The sequence below is a fragment of the Trichechus manatus genome, unplaced genomic scaffold (genome assembly GCF_000243295.1).
Source record: "Trichechus manatus latirostris isolate Lorelei unplaced genomic scaffold, TriManLat1.0 scaffold00087, whole genome shotgun sequence".
NCBI lineage: Eukaryota > Metazoa > Chordata > Mammalia > Sirenia > Trichechidae > Trichechus > Trichechus manatus.
This window is the reverse complement of record NW_004444023.1, coordinates 7,754,267-7,761,538: the sequence shown is the minus strand read 5'-3', so window position 1 is coordinate 7,761,538 and position 7,272 is coordinate 7,754,267.

Below are 7,272 nucleotides of genomic sequence, written 5' to 3'. Positions count from 1 at the left end.
CAGGTACTGGCCATCCTGAATCAGACAATCAAATAAGCAAATAAGGTGCTTACAGCCCACCAATGGGATTGGACAGTTTGCTAATAATGCAAATAAGGTGCAAGGCACCCATGTGTGGGTGGGACCATGCAAATAGGGCATATGGAACCCTAACAAAGGATTGGTTACTTTTCCCATCAGCTAGGCTTAAAAGAGACAGTACCAGAGCAGACGGGGTGACCTAACTACCACCAAGGAAGAAGAAACAGGAGCGAAGCATGTCCTTTGGACCAGGGGTCCCTGCACTGAGAACCTTCTAGACCCAGGAGACAGAGAGAGAGCCGTAACAGCACAGATGGCATGAGATGGCGAGAAGTGGAGGCAGGGAAACAGTGGCAGCAGAACTTGGAGATAGGCGAGAAACGGCGCATTGGGATTCCCAGCTGACAGAGTAAGGCAGCTACGGTAGGTGTGCCAACCCATGGAACAAAAGAGGTGAGCATCTTTCAGTGAGAGGCTTACTGGTGGAGTGGGGTGCCTCTGGGCACTTGGTGGAGCTATGTTAGCCGACCCATGGAGTGAGAGAACTGGGTGCCTTTGGGCCTAGGCTTACTGGAGGCATAGGGTGCCTCTGGGCACTTATTGGCAGAGCTAAAGAACTCTGTAATACTTGCTGAAGCAGGGAAGAGGCCAGGCCAAGGACCAAGGGCCTGCCTGCAGTCATGGCTATGAAGAGGCTGCCCTGATCAAAGAACTGTATCCTGAGTTCCTGAATTGTAATCTTTTACTTGCCTAATAAACTCCATAACTGTGAGTATGGTTTGTGAGTTTGTATGGGCCTTGCACTGAATTATCCAACTCAGCAGAGAAGACAGTGCTTTGGGAGGTACGGATAGCAACAGAATTGGTAAAAAGGTTGGAGAGAGGTATGTCTGACCTCCACCTCATAGGAATCAACCTTGGGCTATTGATCTAGATTCTCCTTCCCCATTGTGAAGTTAGAGGAGGCCAGATACCTCAGCCACACCATTTTTTACAAGAGCAAAGTAGATACATCTATGTGTAACAACATGAATGACTCTCACAAATATTGAGGAAACCAATCCTGATTTAAAAAAAAAAAGGGGGTTATATACGATTGCATTTATACTCAGTTTAAAATAGGCAAAACTAGATAAATTATAATGATTAGGAATAATTAGCTACATGGTAAAACTATAAAGAAATGTCTGGAAATGCTTGCTATAACCACTTGGATGCTAGCAAAGTTCTATTTCTTGCCTGAGGCAGAGATCAGTTATACATATATTGCCTTTATACTAGTTAAATTGTACATTTTTGAAAAGAAGATAAATTTAGAAAAATTAAAGGAATGGAAGAGCCCAAAAATATCAAAAGCAAAATGAAAAGCCCCAATACACCAAAAATTTGTTCTTTGATTAAGACCAATAAAATACACATTCTTAATGAAACTGACTAAAAGAGAAAGAGAAGTGGCATACATAAAGAACGTGAAGAATTAATCAGAGAAATAACTCAGATGAAATCCATGCTTTCTAGCAGTCAAGGGCTTTTACATACATACTTCGGTAGAATTACTCCAAATTCCTAAGCTCATCTGCATGCCATTCCTAAAACTACCAATGGGAACTGCACACACATGACTTTCTAATAAACTGGGATATGGCTCACCTTGCCAGAGGATAAATAATGAACGGTCAGTTTGGGGACCATCTGGGAAATGGCTCCATCCTCCAGACTCTGGATGCTGGCCACACCCTCTGGATTCTGGGTGGAGGCTCCTCATCCCTGGGCTTTAGCTCTGCCTTTCAGGCCCACTGGAATGGCAACTATGCTCCCTTGCCTTTGGGTGGCCCCAATCTCCTAGACCATCTGAGAGGCGACCCCACCCCCTCGGTCCCGGCAGGCCCCATTCTTCTGCCCCTTGGGAATGGCAGTCCTGACCCCTCAGCTTTGGGGGGCAGCCCCATGCCCCGGCACAGCTTAAAGACAACCCACACTCTAGAACGAAGGTCACAAAGACCCAACCCTTTGAAACCTAGGAGGCTGTGCCCCAACCCTCTGCGATCAGGAGAGCATGGCCACACCCTTAGAAACCGAGAAGACCCTGCTTCCTGTACTCCTTCCAACAGTTCTGCTGATCCCAGAGCTCCTCCAGGGATTTTTTGAGGACAATAGAAGTAGCTCCGTTGGCCTGTTTCCTGCCTATAGAATTCCAACAGGCAGACAGCATTACTTCCTTTTGTTCTTTCTCTATCCCCTTCAGTCTAAGCTATGGGCTTTCTGCTGTGGTAGCCCGTTAGAACCATCAGGCACAGGCATAATCTCTTTAACAAAAGATTGCATAGCCACATCCTTGGTGAACATTCTATGATATGTGTCCTTAGTTTGTACAACAGAATTTTCCAAATCTTTTAAGTTCTGTTTTCATTTTGCACGTTCACTTTTAAGTCCACCTCTTTCCTCTCATATTTTACTGTAAGTTGCAAGGAGGAACCATAAGGCCCCTTTAAGATCTTACTTAGAAATCTCATCAGCCAGATATCCAAGTTCATCACTTACAAGTTCTACCTTCTACAAAATATTTGAACATAATTCAGACAAGTTCTTTGCCACTGCATGAAAAGCATCACCCTTCCTCCAATGTCCAATCACATTTATCATTTTCTTTTAAAACCTCACCAGAAGCACACTTAATGTCCAAATTTCAAGCAACGTTCTTTTGCTTGCACCATATGTATTTTCTAAAACGATAGAGATGCTCTGTGTAGCTCTCCTACCTTCTTTCTGAGCCCTTGCCAGAATTATCTTTGACATCCATAATTTTACCAACAGTCTCTTCAAGGCAATCTAGGCTTTTTCTATTAGGCACCTTAAAACTTTTCCAGCCTGTGGCCCATACAGTCAACAATTATTTTAAAACAAAGGTAAGAATGTAAGGGGTCAGGGAAACAAGATTAATGGAAAGGGAACAACCAGAACAGAAATATTGAGCATGTTCACAAATTGTGAAGAATGTAACCAATGTCACTGAACAATCTGTGTAGAAACTGTTGAATGGGAACCTAAACTGCTGTGTAAACCTTCCCTGAAAAAGCAATAAAGTGTTATATTAAAAAAAAAAAAAAAAAAAAAAACAAACTTTTCCAGCCTCTACTCATTACCCAATTCCAAAGCTACATCCACATTGTAGGTATTTGTTAAAGCAGCACCGCTACTTCTCAGAACCTGCAGTGCAATGGATCACTTTTGTGTAGCCTTTCCTGCCATGGTTTGAAACGCCCACCCAAATGATTGGGTAGGACAGTGCACATAACATAATTGTGGCCCACCAAGGGGACTGGTCAGTTTTGTCATCCTGCTAAGCTTAAAATGAGACATCTCAGAGGCAGGAAGAGAGGATTTCATCACCACCAAGAAAGAAGAGCCAGGAGAGGAGCATGTAATTTGTACCCAGGATCCTTGCACTGAGAAGCTCCTGGAACCAGGAGACCGAGAGAGAGAGCTATAACAGTGAAGACAGTGAGAAGCAGTGGCAGAGAAATGACCACACTAGAGACTGGCAGGAGATGGTGTGGCAGGCTTACTGGCAGAGTGGGTTGCCTCCGGGCACTTATTAGCAGAGCAAAAGAGCTTTGTAACACATGCCCCAGCAGGGCAGAGGCTGAGAGGCCAGAGAGAGGTGTGCCAGCAGGCATGACTGAGAAGAGGCTGTCCTGAAAGAAGAACCGTATCCTGAGTATACCTGAACCTGAACTGTAACCTGTTACTTTCCTAATAAACCCCATAATCGTAAGTATTGTCTGTGAGTTCTGTGTGCCCACTGCAATGAATTATCAAACCCAGCAGAGAAGCAGAGAGTGCCATGGGATGGACAGTTGGTGTAGAATTGGTAAAGATGGAGATGAGATGGAGGCATGTCTGACCTCCTTCTCATAGGAATCAATCTTGGGATGCTGATCTTGATTCTCCTTCCCCCTTGTGAAGTAAAAGGAGGTCAGACGCTGCCACTACAACATTTTTACAGTTGGTATCAGAAGCGGGATTCTTTGCCATGGTTCCACACTCATGAAGCATGGGACTTTGTAAGAGAAAGAACAAAGGGATTTGGGAAATGAAACTTTTAATTCTTAGACAGTTACTTTTGCTGTTCTTTACCTGTTGTTATGGACTGAATTGTGTCCCCCCAAAACGTGTCAACTTGGCTAGGCTATGATTCCCAGTATGGTGTGGTTGTCCTCCAATTAGTGTGATATGATGTGTTGTAAATCCTAATCTGTATGATGATTATGAGACAGGATTAGAGGCAGTTATGTTAATGAGGAAAGATACAATCTACAAGATTAGGTTGTATCTTGAGTCAATCTCTTTTGAGATATAAGACAAGCAAGCAGAGAGGCGAGACACCTCACTACCTCCAAGCAAGAAGAGCAAGGAGCGCAGTGCATCCTTTGCACCTGAGGTCCCTGTGCCGAGAAGCTCCTACAGCAGAAGACTGATGACAAGGACCTTCCCCCAGAGCCAACACAGAGAGAAAGCCTTCTCCCGGAGCTGGCACTGTGAATTTGAACTTCCAGTCTCCTACACTGTGAGAGAGTACATTTCTGTCTGTTAAAGCCATCCACTTGTGGTATTTCTGTTATAACAGCAGTAGATAACTAAGACAGATGTAGTGGCCTGGGCCAAAAGCCAGGCCAGATAAGCAAGATGATTGCTAGAGGTCCAGGGTCTACTGGTTCCACCCATTCAGAGGCCCAAGGCCATATGCCTTTCATATGAACTGAAAGATAATTAAAGGGTGTAGAAGGTAAAACTAGAATATATTTTTTTAAAGGGTTATGTGTTTATCTGAATATACTATGAATACTGAATGTTTCTCTTCCATACTGTTGTAAAGCAGATCTATAAGTAAGATGGAAATGAATATTGGGTATTATGGAGAGTGTGTTAACTCTGCCTTCAGCCAACACTTGATTGGATATGCTAAAAGGGGAACCAGAAATTTGCATGAAAGAAACATAAACTGTTGGTTTGAATACAGTAGTCCTGCATATAGAATACTGGGGCCTTAAGTCGAAAATCTGTGCCCCACCCAGGAAATTTGCATTCTAAAACACATGCAGAACTACCCAGAACTGCTGAGACAACAGAAGATTTGTATTTGAAGGAAGGACCTGCAGAAAAAAAACAAAAGATGACTGTACTGCTTTTTGAATTTTGAGCTACCAAGCAGTTTGCCCTTGGATGTATCGAGGCAGGAAAAGTCAATGCCCATCAAAATCTCCTTCCAGGAACGGAAGTTAAAGGGAACTGGTGATTTTAGACAGCCTGGTATACTTGCTTGAGGTGACCACCTGGGTCCACTCAAAGAATGGAAGCGGGGAAAGTGCATCAATGAATAGATGGGCTGAGTTTGGACATGTTCCATAGGCACCCACTGACCTATCCCAAGGAGAGTAGGGATGAGAGAAGGGCTGACTGGTTAGAAATGCAGGAAGTTGTGTGGATTCCTGGGTTGACGGGTGAAGCCCACAGACCAAGGCCAAGGGGGCTAGGGATGAGACAGTGAAGGAGCTGTCTGGTCTGAAGTGCCAGGAGGTGTGTGTGAACTCTTGAGCCTAAGGCTACTACCCATTGTGATTTAGCTCTACCAAGCATGATGTCCTTCTCCATGGACTGGTCCCTCCTAATAACATGTCCAAAGTATGTGAGACGAAATCTCACCATCCTCGCTTCTAAGGAGCATTCTGGCTGTACCACTTCCAAGACAGATCTGATCGTTCTTCTGGCAATCCATGGTGAATTCAATATTCTTCGCCAACACCATAATTCAAAGGCATCAATTCTTTTTCAGTCTGACTTATTCACTGTCCAGCTTTTATGTGCATAATGAGGCAATTCAAAACACCACGGCTTGGGTCAGGTCACTTTAGTCCTTAAAACAACATCTTTGTTTTTTTAACACTTTATAGAGGTGTTTTGCAACAGATTTGCCCAATGCAATATGTTGTTTGATTTCCTGACTGCTGCTTTCATGGGCATTGATTGTGGATCCAAGTAAAATGAAATCCTTGATGACTTCAATCTTGTCTCTGTTTATCAGGATGCTGCTTATTGATCCAGTTGTAAAGATTTTTATTTTCTTTATGTTGCAGTGTCTTGGTCATCTAGTACTGCTATAAGAGAAATACCACACGTGGATGGCTTTAACAAAAAGAAATTTATTCTCTCACAGTCTAGTAGGGTACAAGCCCAAATTCAGCGCGTCAGCTCCAGGGGAAGGCTTTCCCTTTCTGGTGGCTCTGAAGGAAGGTCCTTGTCATCAATCTTCCCCTGGTCAAGGAACTTCTCAGCGCAGTGACCCTGGGTCCAAAGGATACGCTATTCTCCTGGCTCTTGTTTCTTGGTGGTATGAGGTCCCCCTGTCTCTCTGCTCACTTCTTTCTTTTGTATCTCCAAAGAGACTAGCTTAAATTGTAGATTGATCTCGTAGATTGAGTCCACATAACTGCCGTTAACCGCATCTCATTAACGTCAGGGAGACAGGATTTACAATACATAGGAAAATCACATCAGATGACAAAATGGTGAACAATCACACAATACTGGGAATCATGACTATCTTAGTCATCTAATGCTGCTATAACGGAAATACCACAAATGGATGGCTTTAACAAAGAGAAACTTATTTCTTCACAGTAAAGTAGGCTAAAAGTCCAAATTCAGGGCATCAGCTCCGGGGAAAGGCTTTCTTTTTCTGTCGGCCTTCTCATCAATCTTCCCCCAGACTAGGAGCTTCTCTGCGTAGGGACCCCAGGTCCAAAGGACGCGCTCTGCTCCTGCCACTGCTTTCTTGGTGGTATGAGGTACCCCAACTCTCTGCTTGCTTCCATTTCTTTTTATCTCTTGTAAGACAAAAGGTGGTGCAGGCCATACCCCAGTGAAACTCCTTTTACACTGGATCAGGAATGTGACCTTAGTAAGGGTGTTACAATCCCACTCTAACCCTCTTTAATATAAAATTACAATCACAAAATGGAGGACAACCACACAGTTATGGGTATCATGGCCCAGCCAAATTGATACACACATTTTTCGGGGGGACATAATTCAATGCATGACAATGACCCAGCCAAATTAATAGATATTTTGGGGGGACACAATTCAATCCATGGCATCAGGTGTAATCCATACTGAAAGCTGTAGTCTTTGATCTTCATCAGTAAGTGCTTCAAGTCCTCTTCACTTTCGGCAAGGAAGTTTGTGTTATCT